General features: G+C 39.2%; 1 long non-coding RNA gene across 1 annotated transcript; it reads right to left on the reverse strand.

The window, feature by feature from the left end:
• Positions 1-1,078: 1,078 nt before the first annotated feature.
• On the reverse strand, positions 1,079-11,445 carry LOC148960475 (uncharacterized). The gene is made up of 2 exons (XR_016144688.1): positions 11,305-11,445; positions 1,079-11,159 (listed from the first exon to the last, which is right to left on the reverse strand). It is a non-coding gene; the product is annotated as an uncharacterized LOC148960475 (long non-coding RNA).
• Between the last annotated feature and the right edge of the window lie 6,388 nt (positions 11,446-17,833).

Genomic DNA, 17,833 nt, shown 5'->3' on the forward strand with positions numbered 1-17,833 from the left:
TTAGCAGAACCTTCGACGAGCATTTAAAGGACATTGAAGCAGTATTCAGCAGATTGCGTAACACAGGCATCACATTAAAGCAATCAAAATGTGCATTTGCGAAAGAAAGCGTGGAATTTTTCGGATACGAATTGTCCATCACTGGTATCAAACCACAGAAACGTCTCACCGATGCGATACGTGATTTTGAACGCCCAACAACCAGGAAAGACTTAACCCTATCCAGACTAGTCTTTTTGGAACTTTCGGGAGACTAGGGGGGGGGGCACAAAGTGCCCTCCCTCCGTAATTTCTCTGTCCCTCTAGCTAGGACAATGAATTTTGTTTTGATGGTACTCTTATCTATTCTCCACATTTTAGTACTATTGTTCACTTTTTAAGTCACATGGTTTAACGATGACGTCATCATAATGGTGGTCGGGTGGAGCAAAAATGTAGAAAATTTTAGAAAATCTTAAAATATTTATAAATTCCAAAGCATCGGGCTAAGATTTTAAAAAAAGCAAATTTGTTGCATTTTCTAATAGAAACAATCAGAATGACACAATTTTAATGTTATTTCTCAAATTTATTAACGCTCCAACACAAGAACTCAACATATTTTGTATTTGGCATAAGTTCTTTCTATATAACTAAATGATCGATACCACCAAATGTTGTGTAAGTTCATTTTTAATGCCTTAGCAGACAAATTAATCTAAACTTGCAGTTTTATTAATGTAAAACCTATAAATATGTCAAAAAATGTGTGCGCATGCGCAGCAGAAAAATCATAGAAAAGGATGTTGAATTTATATTTTCTGGTCAGAATCATGAAGAGAGCACAAATTAATTCCTAGATACCAGTTTTCATCAATATATCTACTTTTGTTGCGAATCTGTGGCAGATTAAACTTTTTTTTACTTCACTAGTTTTGAAAACGCCCCTACACAACCCCCTGATTAACAAAAAAAATTATCTTTCTATATGAACATATGTCAGACAGGTTGACACTAAAAGTCAGGAGGTCTGAGGGGTATTGCTTTAAAACTCCAGAATTTATGTAAGAAAAACCAACTAGGGGGGCACTTTGTGCCCCCCCCCCCCCCCCTAGTCTGGATAGGGTTAAAGCGTTTCCTAGGACTTGCAGGATTCTATCGAAATTTCATAAAAGATTTTGCTGAAATCTCTAAGCCACTCAATAAACTCACCAGTGAACAAGTCGTGTATCAATGGGACCCGAGTTGCGAAAGAGCTTTCATTTCCCTGAAAAACGAATTATGCTCAGAGCCCACACTAGCCTTTCCACGATGTGGTGAACGATTTATTGTAGAAGTTGATGCAAGTGACGTAGCAGTAGGAGGCGTACTTTCTCAAGTCCAGAATGATAACAGTATCCATCCTGTGGCCTATTTTTTCACCACGCTTTCAAAATGTCAACAGAAATGGTCTACCCACAGTAAAGAAGCCTTTGCCCTGCTGACTGCTGTACGAAATTGGCATGTCTATCTCGCTGGAACGCATTTTGTTTTGAACTCCAACCATAATCCGTTAGTTCACCTGTGCAACCAGAGGGACCCTCGTGGCAAATTTTCAAGATGGTTATCAGAACTCGAAGAATACAGTTACACAGTCCAATACCAACCGGGGAAATTGAATGTGAAAGCAGATGCGCTGTCAAGGACACCTGGAGCTACAGCTAATACAGATCACTTCGATATAATTTTCGAAGATAAGGTGTATGCAATCAACCATACTGCCAAAGACTTCAAAGAACAATTAGAAGCAGAACAAAATTCTGACCCAGTAGTAGGACCTGCTAAGCGTTTGATTACTGAAGGCAATACCATTCGGGAAGGACGCTTGAAACGAGTTTCCAGTCAATTAAGAGTAGAAGATAACATCCTCACTAAGTCGGGAAGACCTATTTTGCCTGCTTCAGTGAGACGCTTTGTGACACTCGCTATTCATTAAATGGCCCACTTTGGCACTGATAAAACATATGCACTCCTCAAAGACCGATTTTATTGGCCCAATACGTACAAATTCGTTCACCGATTCATCGTCACATGTTCGGTATGTCAACGCACTAAACGTGACACACAAGTGCCTAAAGCACCACTGTTGCCGTTGCACATCCCAGAGTCACCAATGGAATTTGTGTCCATCGATGTTGCAGTACTACCACCAGATGACAGCGGTTTCAAATACATGCTCCTGATCGGTGATGTCTTTTCAAAATACATAGAAGCAGTGCCCATGAAAGATCAGCATGCCACAACAGTATGTCAAGCTTTCCGAAAATCATGGATCTTTAAACATGGATCCCCATACTTCCTTTTGTCTGATCAGGGACCAAACGTAGATGGAAATTTGATTCATGAAATTTGCGAGATATTCAACATCGAAAAGAGGAGATCTTCCGCGTACCACAGTCAAGGTAATGGTTTTGCTGAACGTAACATTGGAAACATCAAAGAGGTTATACGTGCTTTACTCCTCGATCGCGACTTACCTCAAAAGCAGTGGTGTCTCCTCCTACCAGAAGTGGTTTTTGCATTAAACACCAGTGAAAGCTCAGTCACGAAATGCACACCCTATTTCATAGTATTTGGAAGGGAACCAACATTGCCACAAGATCTCATTCTCGGCAGTAAGACCCCCCAAGCTACCGATATCGCAACAGCATCAGACTATGCAACAGAAACAAAAGTACGTCTCGCGGAAGTATATTACCACGTCGCGACAAGACTCTGTTTGAATCGCACCCAGATGCAGAGACAGTACAATAGGAATATAAACTTCCATAATTATCGGAAGGGAGATAAGTTGTGGTTAAAAAGGAAGTATTTCAAGACTGGCGAAACCCAGAAATTAGCTCCTCGAAGAAATGGCCCCTGGACCATTTTAGAGAAGCTTGCAAACGGAGTGAACTTTCGCATACAAAATGATTTGACAAAGAAAAAGCAAGTCGTTCATCATAATCGATTATACCCCGCCAAGATTATGGACACACCAGAGAATGCGCAACATAACGACAAACAACAATGAAGGCAACATTGTGGCCCAAGAGATTCGGGACTAAATCAATGATACTATTTATAGACGAGGATTTTAGTAGCTCAGACGAATGGGACACTAACGCAGACGACCGTGAAGATCTAGGACAGAATCGAAGGTACCCGATGAGAAATCGGAGACAGAGAACAATAGAAGGGGGCATTCCCTGGGACAGTATTAACGTTGTCGAACATTAAATCTTATAAAGGTGGGGAGGAATGTTGGACTAGTATACCCCCTGCCTATGTAAATAGTCCGTCCTTACGTATTCTTATTTACTCGTGTTCTGTTATTCATTTATTCGGTTACAGTTCTCTAATAGTAAAGTCGCCAAGTAAGAAGTCTCTCTTTTCAGCAATCTTTAGGCAACAGCGGGGCAAAGTAAGTGTCAAGTTTCGCCAACGCTGTCTTGTAATCTGTAGCTTCATCTTGCTCAACTGGGAGGGAATCGAAAATTTCTTGAGTGGCGGCACCTGCTTGGTACAATAGTAAGGCACGTTTCTGAGCATCATCAGTTATATTTACAGCAAGTAAATATGTTTCGAAGCGGCGTTTCCATTGCTGTCATCGTTGGCTTATGGACGTCGGGTCGGACACAGGGTCGAACGGTGGAAGCGGTAATAAATCTAATCGTTCTGCCGTGGCCATCTTAAATTCTGAAACTTAACAGAAATGTTATGTGCTTTCCCCCCACGTTATCTGCTTTTTGTTTTAATCCTCGTCGCCAAGTGTTATGTTGTTAAAAAGGGCCTAATCATGTGCTCACATATAATACGTTTTACTCCATGGCCTCGTGCTCTACAACTAACTCTAAGTACCGTTACGTCATAATATGTTAATTTATTCAAAACATTACAACCACTAGCCCTTGGGCGTCTCCTGTTGTCCTCGTTAAAAAAGAAAGGATGGGTCCTATAGATATTGCCTTAACTACCGAAAGCTAAACCTTGTCACCAAGCAAGATGCTCACCCCTTGCCTAGAGGAGATGACCTTCATGACCCTCATAACAATAAGCTCTTTGGTACTCTTTATCTCCACAGTGGTTACTGACATGTAAGTATGACCTCAGAAGATAGAAAAAACAGCTTTTATTACCCCTGGTGGCCTATTTGAATTGCTTTTATGTCATATGGATGTTCAACAGCTCCAGCAACATTCGATAGGGCCGTTAGCATTATATTATCAGGTTTAATCTATGATATATCAGGGCCTCCGACGAAGGAGGGGGGGCAACGGCCCCCTCATTTTTTGGCAAAACAATAAAGCTTTTTTTAAAAACCTTTGTTATGATTGTTATATTTTCTCTTCGCCCCTCCACTTTCCAACTGGCGTCGGAGCCAATGATATATGCCTTTGTAATTTTGATCACGTAATCATTATTTTTTGACAAAATTGAAAAACACTGTGAACATTTAACATCCGTTTTGCAACGATTTCGTGAAAATGGGCTGCATGTCAAGACTTCAAATGCTCTTTTGGTGCCCAGCAGGTCATTTATTTAGGTCACTGTGTCTCAAGTAAAGAGTTTTATGCTGATCCATCTAAAATTAAGGCTGTGCAGGATTTACCCCCACCAACTGACCTGGACAAGCTTAGATCATTCTTATGACTAGCAGGGTATTATGGCGTTTCATCCCTCAGTTTGCAACCATGGCAGCTCTTTTGACTGAACTTACACAGAAAGGTATCCTATAAAAGTGGACAGGAGAGCACCAGACTGCTCGAGGGGCAAATCACTCTTACGAGCGTACGAGATTTATGGATTTATAAATCTCTTGCAATTTTTTCAGGGATTTATGAGATTTAAAGAGATTTATGGGATTCATAGATAGTAATGGAATATATAGGGAATTTCACAAATATATCTAGATTTATCAAGATTTTTGGGATTTATTAAGTTTTATGGAGACTTTTCAAAACTTTATTTACATTTTTTTATATCATTTTACACTAAGTCTTTAGTTGGGTCGAAATCTAGGGTCACGTGAAAACTTTTAGGAGAACTTGTTTAAAAAGTTGATTTTGGTATTTCAAAGTACGCTCTTCAAAATGAGCCTGGGTACATTTTGATTTTCGATAGGCGTTGGCCGAAAATGACGTCATAAAATATGCACCTGTAAAGTCATTTTTACGGTTAAAACTCGAGACAAGTAAGTCAAATTCATTCAAACTATACACCATTTGACTCCTCGTGAGGAAATCTTTCGAGTGATTTACATCAAATTATATTTTTATGATATCAGCAATTTATGCTATGACGTCACTGAGGGTCGATGACGTCACATACGGGAAACTGAAAGGGCAGTTTCCATATAATGATATCTACCATGGATAGTTTTCAAAATCTACCATGGTTGTAAACTTTGGCTTTGATCTTAGCATTCAAACAGTAACTTTTGAATTATCTCATGTCACAGTATCGATTCAAAGGAAGAGAGAAAAGAAACCCGGGCTTGGAAGGATCTCAAAGCTGTCGCTGAGAAATGGATGGGATTAGATCCATACAGAAGAATTTACACAGAGACAAATTGGGAAAGCGGGCCTGAAAGTAATTGTATTCACAAGACATGCAGGTTAAAGCTTGGAGATTCCAAAAGACTTGAAAGTGCCTTGCCACGAAAAAAGCAACAAGACAATTTCCCCGAGAGTACACAGTCAAATGATTTCACGCCGCATTCCCAATTTCCAGCAAAAATATCTTCTGTTCATCGACGGTCTCAGACAGGAAATTTGCATGATAAGAACCTGTGCATATTTTGCATGAGAGGAAAAGATTCGAAGCATCGTGATAGAAAAACCTCAAATTTGCATCTTTTGGAGCAAAAAAGTACATGGATAAAGTTAAAGATAGGGAGCCAAGAACATTAAAAGGCTTAATGAACGATTACAACAAACTTCTTGATAATTTTAATTATCCGGAATGTGAAAGGACTTTATATATAAAGAAGATTTTAGAAGACAACTTTGGTGATGAGCTAGGCTTCCATAACAGATTTCAGAAAAATGAAAGCACTATTGTGTATGATAGCCAGAGCGGGGGGACGTACATAGAGGTAACGATAAACTCATGGGGAATCGACAAAGAACATTCAATGAATAGTGTCGCACATCACCTACGAGACACGTTCAAAAATCAGCCCATACAAGAATGGCCACCACATTCAGATAGACTCACAGAAGAAAAACAGCCCCAAGAAGAACTGAGATGCTTTCGTACATGGTTGCGTAGTCCATCCACCAAAGACTTTCCTGATGATTGTGAAGATCCCATTAGTACAGCTTTCAGTGATATATTGTTGGCATATGTTACAAGACAAAGGTCTCTTTTCCAGGTAATCAATCATTTGTTGTAATTTAAATTATTTACTTGTAGATAATTTGATATTCATTTTCTGTCCATCAATCAGAGGACGTCCATTCAGCGCATTGCCCTTTGATAAATGAATAGAGATGACAATCCGGGTGGGTTGGGTTTACCAAAAACGAAAGCATGTTATACACACACACAAAAACGATTAGCAAGATAGAGTCAACACGCCAGGCTCTCCACGCTGCTGCGAGCAATAAAGGAAAGAATTGTAGCCATTCTGAAAACTCTCCAGTTAATTTAAGGTTTGACGAGAAGCTTGTACAAGATCTCAGCTGATGCTTACAAGAGTGGAATTGTGATCCTTTTGACCAGCAACACAAGGACCTTCAATCACTTGAATCTGGATTGCTTGCATCCCCAAGTCTCGTTGAAGATTTTTTCAAGTACATACAAAGAAGGTGAAAAACAAATAAATATTTTTTGAAAGAAAGAATTTTCTCAACAGAAAGGCCAATACAGATAAAATAAAGAAAAATGGTCTTTGCATTTTCATTACACAAGAGAAACCAAAAGGCACAGCCTCTGCAAACCAAATGAAAGCGAGTGTGATGGAAAATTAAGCAATGGTGGATCTGGTCATGTTGGCACAGAAGGCTCAATTAGATCTCATAAGAATCATCCATTATCGCTTGACAGAGGTGCCACTAGCTCTTTTCAACGTGAAAAGTACTCTACGCAAAGCAGTCAAAGCAAAGTTAGTGGATGTGCTCATCCTTGAAGACGTCAAACGAGAAGTATTGTCTGACACACAGATAGCTCTTCTTGACATGGGTTTTTACTGGCGCTTAGCAATTCCAACTCAAGAGGATAGAGGCAAAGAAGATGGTCAAAGTTTCACTTGGGCTGATTATGCTGCCGAGATGTTTGGAATAGCGCTGTCACGACACGCATCAACATTTCATTTCATCAATGACCGCTATGATGTCTCAAATTCGATCAAAGATATTAAGCATCAAATAAATGCGACCAACCTGCACCGAAAGCCCAAGCCTTCAATAGCTTCTTTGTCAACAAAGGATATAAACTGCGTCTTCAAGAACTTCTGTGGAAAGAGTTCAAGTCATTAGCGTTGAATAAAAACCAAGAGTTTTATTACACAACCGGGGAAAAAATGCGTTAATTTGAAGACCTCAACTGTGAGTCCAGAACTGGAATGCCATCATCACGAAGCTGATATAAGGCTCATCTTTCATGCTCTCCCAATGCCAAAACCCGATCATACTCGACAGTGTTGATACAGATGTTGTTGCAATTTGGCCAAATGCTCTTATGTCAGAAAGGCCATCTGTTGGATTGTCAAAACATATGCTCCTCAGAGCTAGCTTCAGTCCTTGTGCAAATAGATGCCTTCACAGGTGCAGATGCAATCATTGGCTTCTTTGGTCACGGAAAAGTCTCAGTGTTGGAGAAAGTGAAAAGAACTCCAGAGTTTGCCAGTTTAATTTGTGATCTTGGACTACAGGTTGAGCTATGTCCAGAGCTTATGCAAAGGTTGACAAAATTCACCATAAAATGTGTCTATCGCGATCTTTCTTGTCAATCCCTTCCAGCAGCAAGATCCTCAAAATGGCGTTTAATGAAGAAGAAGAATACAGAGAGGCTTCCACCTGCTAAGGATTCACTGGCACAACATTATCGAAGAGCAAATTATCAATCTTACATTTGGAGACAACTTCACAAAGAAAAGCCTCCTCCATCTCCTTTATCTCATGGATGGAAGTTGGGTTCAGCAGGGCTGCTAGAACCTGTCCTGTCAATATGGCAAGCAATCCCCGATGATGTGATTGCCGTCTCTCTCTAAGCACAAGGAATAGGTAGGATTATGTGTATAACTTTAAACATGGTTATATATGGTGGCTGGGTACAACTTCCTAGGTGGCATCATTTGCCATGGGTTTCCGTCTCTCTATAAGCACAAAGAATCGGTAGGATTCTAGGTATAAATTTTCAACATTGTTATTTGTTGTTGCTAGGTACAACTTCCTAGGTGGCATCATTTGCCATGGCCACTTGGATAGAAGGGGTTTCTGTCTCTCTATAAGCACAAGGAATCGCTAGGATTCTGTGCAAAAATTTTTAACATGGTTATATGTGGTGGCTGGGTACAACTTTCTAGGTGGCATCATTTGCCATGGGCACTTGGATAGAAGGGTTTTCGTCTCTCTTTAGGAACAAGGAATCGGTAGGATTTGCTTTATAAAATTTTTAACTTGGTTATTTGTGATTGCTGGGTACAACTTTCTAGGTGGCATCATTTGCCATGGGAACTTGTGTAGAAGGGGTTTCGGTCTCTTTATAAACAAATAGAATCGGTAGAATTCTGTATATCAATTTTTAACATGGTTATATATTGTGGCTGGGCACAACTTTCTAGGTGGCATCATTTGCGATGGGAACTTGTATATAATTTGCCATGGGTTTCTGTCTCTCTATAAGCACAAAGAATCGCTTGGATTCTGTGCATAAATTTTTGACATGGTTATATATGATTGCTGGGTACAACTTTCTAGGTGGCAGCATTTGCCATGGGCACTTGGATAGAAGGGGTTTCCGTCTCTCTTTAAGAACAAGGAATCGGTAGGATTTGCTTTATAAAATTTTTAACTTGGTTATTTGTGATTGCTGGGTACAACTTTCTAGGTGGCATCATTTGCCATGGGAACTTGTGTAGAAGGGGTTTCGGTCTCTTTATAAACAAATGGAATCGGTAGAATTCTGTATATCAATTTTTAACATGGTTATATATTGTGGCTGGGCACAACTTTCTAGGTGGCATCATTTGCGATGGGAACTTGTATATAATTTGCCATGGGTTTCCGTCTCTCTATAAGCACAAAGAATCGGTAGGATTCTAGGTATAAATTTTCAACATTGTTATTTGTTGTTGCTAGGTACAACTTCCTAGGTGGCATCATTTGCCATGGCCACTTGGATAGAAGGGGTTTCCGTCTCTCTATAATCACAAGGAATCGGTAGGATTCTGTTTATAAATTTTTAACATGGTTATATATGATGGCTGGGTTCAACTCCTAGGTGGCATCATTTGACATCGGCTCTTGGGTAGAAGGGGTTGCCGTCTCTTTTTAAGCACAAGGAATCGTTAGGATTCTGTGTATCAATTTTTAACATGGCTATATAAGTAGGTAAGTATACGAGGATATCAACTCAGCTGGCATTGCGCAGCAGGGTGATTTGCAGGAGGAGGTGAATGCGTAGGAGGTCACTGTGTGGGGGGATGTCGTGTAGGATGAGGAGGTGTTTTTTGAGATTAAAAAAGGTTTTGAGATTTCAGGTGTTTTGCGCATGCGCAGTAGATATAGAGGTTTCACATAAAAAGACAGTAACATTTCTGAGACAGATTTTTTTTACTTCATAAATCTTTGAAGTAAAATAAAACCAACATGGCTAAATATTGTGACAACAATTGAACTACTGATGGAGATTAGCAGAAAGAGTTTGCACAAGTGTCTGATTTCTTCTCGGTCATGAGGGGTTCTCCCATCCACAATAAATTTACACAGTCTCTCGAAGCCACTATTATTTTTATCCATGTCTGCACTCTGTCAGTCTTCAGGGTGTTTATTAGAGTGTCTTTAATTAGAGAATTGTCACTCAATTCCTGGTGTGTCTTCTGAATTTCAACAGCGAATGCGAACATTCACCACCCCCTGAAAAGAAGCTTAATCTTGGTGTGATTAAAGTTCCTAAATACCAATTACACGATAATATTTTTCCCAGTCAAATCATGACATTGTATCGATATAAAAAGGAAATAAACAATCAATCGGTGCATTATACTAAAATTTATTGGCATACACATTATTCCAGAATCAGCTATCAATGTGAAATGTGACATTTTGGAAAATAACTACCTAGCAGGTCTTGATAAGAATAGAGTTCTGCGAAAGTTTACATTTTATGATACACAAGTTGACACATATGTGAAATATTATGAACCGAAGAGCATCATATTTACACAAAAAGAAAACCTTCAATTTCAACTGATCTCAATCAAGTTGACGGATGATGAAGACAGCCCTATAAAACTACCATCATTCTATTCACCAAAGCAATATATTGGAGAGACCTCGATTACTGTGAAGATAAGACCAGTAATATGAGTAATAAAATTTGTTTAACTTTAAATAGAAGAAGTTTGAATTTACCAAACTCTATAACAAATGTTGCAAAATGTAGTATGATTGGATGCATTTTATTTCCAAAGAAAGAAATAAATAAAAGTGTCATTGCAAAATATTTTACTGATCTTATATTCAGTAAAAACAGTGTTCCATTATTAGACTTGGCAATTCTCGAGAATGACAGGGTAGTTAGGAAGGTGAACCCACCAACACACACAGTAATAACATTTGAGAAAATGACATTACAAATTTACATACATACAAATTAACTTTACAAATTTTTGATTGGGAAACATTGGAAGATATATCACATAAATTTGAAGACAAATGTTATATTGAGTTATTACTTAGCAAATATGATTAATGACTTTCGTTTAATGGGGCGGCGTTGATTCTGGTGATGTGGGGGGGTGGCGTTGATTCCGGTGATTGCGCTTGTTGTGACCGCTCCTCCACCTCCATCCTCAGTGTTCCGGGGAGGGCTGCCGCTCGCATTCGTCTCCTCCTCCTCCTCCGCTCGCATTCGTCTCCTCCCTTCTGTGCTCCTCCTCAATGTCTGTATCATCGGATGTTGTTGCCGCTTCGGGGAACATGTTTGTTAGTTCCCTGAAATAAAACACCCTAACATCACAACCTGTATCTAAAAATTACCCAATCCAACCACTAATGTTGTTGCATCACTTGAAAAAATGATGGTTGTAAAAATTGAAAGTTTCAAATTAAAAAAATGTTAAAGTAAAAATGTACTCACCGCATCCTCCGATTTACTGATCTCATTGATCTTAGGATATACCCACTCCTCCTCAATCTTATCTCTCTAGCGTTATTTGCTACCATATCGTCGCTTTGGTACTCGATTGTAATCTAAACATTTAAGGTAGTGGTATTTATTAAATTGTTATATATTTGGAATAAATCAGGAAATAAATCAGGGAATAAAATGAAAAGAAAAAATAAAAAAATCTAATTGTTCCTAATCATTGGTAAGTGTAACAAACGCTCCCCGTGCACATCTTTAGACCTCAACAAGATGACTATTCAATACTCATGTGTACAAAGTCAATGGACTAAGGTCGGTACTAAGCACTGAACGGAGGATTGTAAGCACACAAACACAATAACCTAAGGTACCTGAAGCGACGTCTCTCAGCACCCCTATACCTTACTTCAAAGTGCTGAGTCGTGGAGACCAGCCTATTTCGCTTCAGGTGGGCAACAATTTAAAAAAATTGTCTTAAAAAGAATATAAGCTATTGCAAGTAATTAAAAAAATTGACTATTAACAATAAAAAGCAAGTATAAGTAATTAAAAACAAGTATAAGCATCTAATGAAATAGTGTTGAAAGTAAAGGTAAATCACCTGTTAAATTCACTTTGAAAAGTACGTATGTCTTTCTCTAACCACGATAACCGCGAAAAGAGGTGGATTGCTTGTGCTTCAGTCTTTTATGCCAGTGTATACGTGTTTAAGTTCTGTTATTCGAAACGAATCAGACTCCTCCATTATTATCATTTCTTGTAGGGGCACAAACGCTATATATTTCGATTTTCGAAATATGAATTCCATCGATTGTCTTATACATTCAATTATCCAAGCACTTGCTCTGATAGACTTCGTATATATGTAAATAATCAGATACTCTGGTGTCAAATTTGGGCTTTGTATCACCAAAGGATCTACTGTGCATACGCAAAATTCAACTTGCTCTGATCGATTTTAAACTTGGTACATATGTATTGAACTTATAATACGACATTTTATTTGCACTTAATCAGCCATATACTCAGCCACATATTTGCACTTACGCACAACAGCTTATATTCCTTTTGTATTTACATTCGCTTTTTATCCTAGCTTTTTTATCCTAGCTATTTCTATTTCTATTTCCTAGCTTTTGTTTTAGTTAATCCCCTATACACGGCACAGAGCTGTTTTATTATAGTTGTGTAAATAGTAAAAATGATTAATCGAGTTCTGGTACAGAGAAAAACAAGTCTTCTCAACTCTTCGCTTCTGCACACACCTAGGTGAGAAGTTATATATATACAAACTAACACACAAATTAGTTAGTAAAAGAAACAACAACGCTTTTACTAAATTGGTGACCACGCTTTTTATTTGATTTGCCCTTGTCAAATTCCTCGCTATTTGATAGGCCATATTTTTCATAAAGCTCAATCTTAACAATGAATGACGAAACACCAACTGCCAGCACCTCAACAGGTTCGCTTACTTTCTCCAATGCCATGCTATCTCCAGTCGCTGCGTTTTGGCCGACTGATCCCGTTGTCTGGTTTGCACAGGTGGAAGCCCAATTTTTAACACGCAATATCACATCTCAAGTCACCAAATATGCCTACGTGGTGGCTTCACTGCAACCTGAAATTGCACAAGAGGTACGCGACCTGCTTGTCAATCCTCCTACAGCAGAGCCGTACGATCAACTCAAAGCAGAACTGATTAAGCGCACTTGAGCTTCTGAGCAAAAACGTTTTCACCAGCTTTTGACTTCAGAGGAACTTGGTGATAGAAAGCCCTCGCAACTTCTCCGCAAAATGCGACAACTTCTTGGTGACAATCGTTTCGAAGACAGCCTATTGCGAAAAATATTTTTAAATCGGCTGCCTATCAACGCTCAGCTAATTTTAGCCTCTACTCCCGAATCAGTTTCCACTGAAAATCTAGCAACATTTGCTGATAAAATAATGGAAGTGGCTACCCCTGCACCCCCTGTTGCTGCTTTTGCTGCCTCCAACACAACACCACCAAGCGAAGTTGCCGAACTCCGTCAGCAAATAAGCACCTTATCTGCACAAGTACAAGCTCTGGCCAACCGTTATACTTCACAACCTCGTTCTGGTCCACGTGGTCGCAGTCCCACTCCATCACGCTCTCCATATCGTCGAAATTCAAGCACTGAACGTCACGCAAGTTCTCAATGTTGGTATCACTGGCGTTTTGGTTCTGCTGCCCGCAAATGCAATCCACCATGCTCCTTCACATTCAAGCCTTCTGCATCTCAGCAACAGGAAAACTTCCCCGCCAGCTGCTAGAGGCGACAAGTCTTCCTGGCACCCTACACCAAAGTCGCCTATTCTTTGTCACAGACCGTCCTACTGGCACACGTTTTCCTGTCGACACAGGCGCTGACGTAAGTGTTCTTCCTCCTTCACGCTTTGAAAAGCAGCACCCTTTTCTATCACCCTACAAGCTGTCAACAAATCTCCAATCTCAACATATGGTGAAAAATCCTTGGTTCTGGATTTAGGACTTCGCCGTAATTTTCAATGGATTTTTCTTATTGCTGACGTTCCAATTGCTATTATTGGTGCTGATTTTCTTGCCCACTTTGGCTTGAAAGTGGATGTGCGCCAACGTAAATTAATTGATACGACAACTACCTTGTAAATGGTATCAAATCAACACACCCTTCACCAAGGCCAATGTTTGCTCTTCCAGACACAACTTCTCCATACCAAGCCCTTCTCAAGAAGTTCCCTGCACTGGCCCGTCCCTGTTATAAAGAATCTGCTGTCAAACACACTGTTACCCATCATATTCGAACCAACGGTCCACCTGTTTACTGCCGTCCACGACGCCTCGCACCAGATCGTTTAGCTGTCGCCAAAGCCGAGTTTGACAACATGCTACAATTGGGCATCATTCGTCCTTCGGAAAGTAGTTGGTCGTCTCAACTCCACATGGTCCCTAAACCTACAACTGGCGACTGGCATCCTTGCGGTGATTACAGAGCCCTCAACAAAGTAAAAGTACCAGATCGATACCCAATTTCATATATTCAGGATTTCTCTGCAACGCTACATGGTGCAACTATATTTTCAAAGATTGATCTCGTCCGTGCCTACCATCAAATTCCAGTGGATCCCGATGATGTGCCAAAGACTGCCATCAGTACCCCGTCATCTGTGTTTGAATCCCAAGAAAGTCCGAAAATTGAAACAGTTGAAGACTGAGTATTAGTGTTTTGTTCCTCAACGGCGTTGCGCAGCAGTTGAGAATTTGAGCACCACTGCCGAAGTACAAAATTGCCTTGCTGCATAATATCGCATGCTTCGTTTAAATATTGTCTACGTAGATTGTCTACGTAAAGTTTGTCGGAAATATCGACAGCGAACGGAGAACGAAATTGTTCTAAATGATGTAATAAAACAGCTCCCAGAGATATAGGACTGCTGGTATGACCAAAAACTATAGTTGTATAGGTGTAGACACAGATGGCTTTAGTTGGATCGTTATCCTTATACCAGAGAAAGCGAACAAATGGACGATCTTCCTCCCGTAACTTTATGTGGAGAAAGGCTCTCTTGATATCTGCTACGAAGGCATATTGTGGAAAACGAAACTTGAGAATTAATTCTACGAGATTGTTCAATAGACAAGGGCCTGTGTACAAACAATCATTGAGACTAACCTTCCCTGAATTTGCTGCAAAAACTATACGTAGGGGGGTCGTTTCGGAATCTTTAAGCACAAAGAAATGTGGCAGGTAGTGACATCCCTGTTCTGGCCAGGGCTCTTGCAAATCAGAAAGTTGTTCGATATACCCTTTAGCCAAATGTTCTTCCATCACTTTACAGTATTGATTCCATCACTTTACAGTATTGACACCTAGTTTATTTAAACGGGCGGTCATTTGAGCAAGCCGGCTTTTACAAAGGCTAAGATTAGATGGTAACGGGGGGTGGTCATGTTTCAATGGCAAAGGTGCAAAATGCTGGCCATCCCGAAATTCTAGCTTCTGTTGGTAATCATGAAGGAATTCATTAGCCTCTTTTTTGTCATGATCAAAATTCAATGATTGTTGTTGAAGAATTCTTTCAAACTAAATAGAAAGTTCAGCATTGTCAATTAGATTTTCAACCGAAAATGTAGCATTGAGCGGCTTATCATTATCTGCGTCAAATCCATTGTTGGATTGAACAAGGTTGGTGTGCATTTAATCATTTTCTTGTGGAAATGCGTGATTTGTTGTTTCACAGCTTGGTTTTGGAAGTGGTCCGGAAACAATTGCACCAAATTTAGAATTCTGGATGAAAGGCTCATGAAATTGATCGTTAACAGCTCCTAGAAAACGATAGGCGGCATCGGCACCAATGAGAATATCAACTGTGAAGTGCTCACTGTTGAAATCGTTTGCAAATACGAGATTCTGGAAACGGGGGTCACTTTTTAAGCTAGAGCAGCCACTTTGATTTAAGGGCTTCACAATCTCATCAGAAACAAGAACTTTAACAAATTCAACACCTGTAGTGGTTTCTAAGCCAATCGTAGATACACCATAGTTCTGTTTTGTTATAGTTCCGCCGAAACCAGAAACAGATAAAAGCTCGTAAGATCCAGGTATCAAACCTAACTGATTGGCAAATTCTGTGCGAACGTAACTGCGTTGAGAGCCTTCATCAAAAAAGATGTTTGCATCTAATTTCTTGCCATCTACAACAGCAACAGCAGTAGCCGTTTTAAGGTTACGGTAAACGTTTTGAACACGAAAATTGGTTTTTCCTTCCTAAAGGCCAAACGGCTAAAGGAATCTGGATAAACTATATATCATTCGATGCACAAGATTATGGCGTATCTAGCCAGATAAAAATTTTGGCAAATAATGTTAAATGTTATTTTCCATGCGAATTTACTGGTCAAAAAGTGTACCACCTTCAAAAGCTATTATGTACCCTTGTGTTTGAGGTAACAAAATCTGACTTAAACCAGCAGGAAGTGCAGGTCCTAAGCTACAAAAGTGTGTCTCAGAGGCTTATTGTATTTTGTGAAAATTTTCGCATAATGCGAAAATGCGAAATTTCGCAAAATACAAGTTTCGAGGTGGTATTTTGTAAAATGCGAAAACTGATTCTAAAAACTTTATTTGCCCAGATCAACGACCGAAAACAAGCAATTCATATTCAGGGCGACTCTGTTCATGCAAATAGCCTAGTTCATGTCCCATTTAACGTTAGATAGCTCATGGACACATTTTGGAAAATGGTTCAAAAACCAACCACACCAAGGCCATGAACGGCCTAATTGTGAATTGCCCATTCCAGCGAAATACGATAACAGTAAGCATCCAGGTGCTTGCTAATTGGTAATTGGTAAATACCCAACATTCTGCGTGTTCTGTGTTGTTTTAGGGGTAATTTACGCCTTTATCCACAAGGCCTATTTTCCTGTTTCCTTCCCGGTGAAACCCGCGTGGCTGGAAAAGGACGGGGGTGATGTCAAAAGATTTTCGCAAAATACAAAATGGCTGGGGGTTTTTGTATTTTGCGAAAACTCGCCAAACATTGTCGAAATGTTAGTTTTTATTTGAGAAAATGTACGGAAAGGCTTTGGACTGTATTTAAAATTTTGTTTTTTTGAGTAGGCATCAAAAGATTCGATCAAATTAAAGAATTTTCGCAAAATACAAAATGGCTGGGGGTTTTTGTATTTTGCGAAAACTCGCCAGACATTCTCGAAATGTTAGTTTTTTTTTCAGAAAATGTACGGAAAGGCTTTGGACTGTATTTAAAATCTTGTCAATTGAGTAGGCATCTAAAGATTCGATCAAATTAAAGAATTTTCGCAAAATACAAAATGGCTGGGGGTTTTTGTATTTTGCGAAAACTAGCCAAATAATGTCGAAATGTTAGTTTCTATTTGAGAAAATGTACGGAAAGGCTTTGGACTGTATTTAAAATCTTGTCAATTGAGTAGGCATCAAAAGATTCGATCAAATTAAAGAATTTTCGCAAAATACAAAATGGCTGGGGGTTTTTGTATTTTGCGAAAACTCGCCAGACATTCTCGAAATGTTAGTTTTTTTTCAGAAAATGTACGGAAAGGCTTTGGACTGTATTTAAAATCTTGTCAATTGAGTAGGCATCTAAAGATTCGATCAAATTAAAGAATTTTCGCAAAATACAAAATGGCTGGGGGTTTTTGTATTTTGCGAAAACTAGCCAAATAATGTCGAAATGTTAGTTTCTATTTGAGAAAATGTACGGAAAGGCTTTGGACTGTATTTAAAATTTTGTTTTTTTGAGTAGGCATCAAAAGATTCGATCAAATTAAAGAATTTTCGCAAAATACAAAATGGCTGGGGGTTTTTATATTTTGCGAAAACTAGCCAAATAATGTCGAAATGTTAGTTTCTATTTGAGAAAATGTACGGAAAGGCTTTGGACTGTATTTAAAATCTTGTCAATTGAGTAGGCATCTAAAGATTCGATCAAATTAAAGAATTTTCGCAAAATACAAAATGGCTGGGGGTTTTTGTAT

This window comes from Rhopilema esculentum, chromosome 3 (genome assembly GCF_057945365.1).
Source record: "Rhopilema esculentum isolate cy_ngs chromosome 3, ASM5794536v1, whole genome shotgun sequence".
In the NCBI taxonomy this organism is placed as follows: Eukaryota; Metazoa; Cnidaria; class Scyphozoa; order Rhizostomeae; family Rhizostomatidae; genus Rhopilema; species Rhopilema esculentum.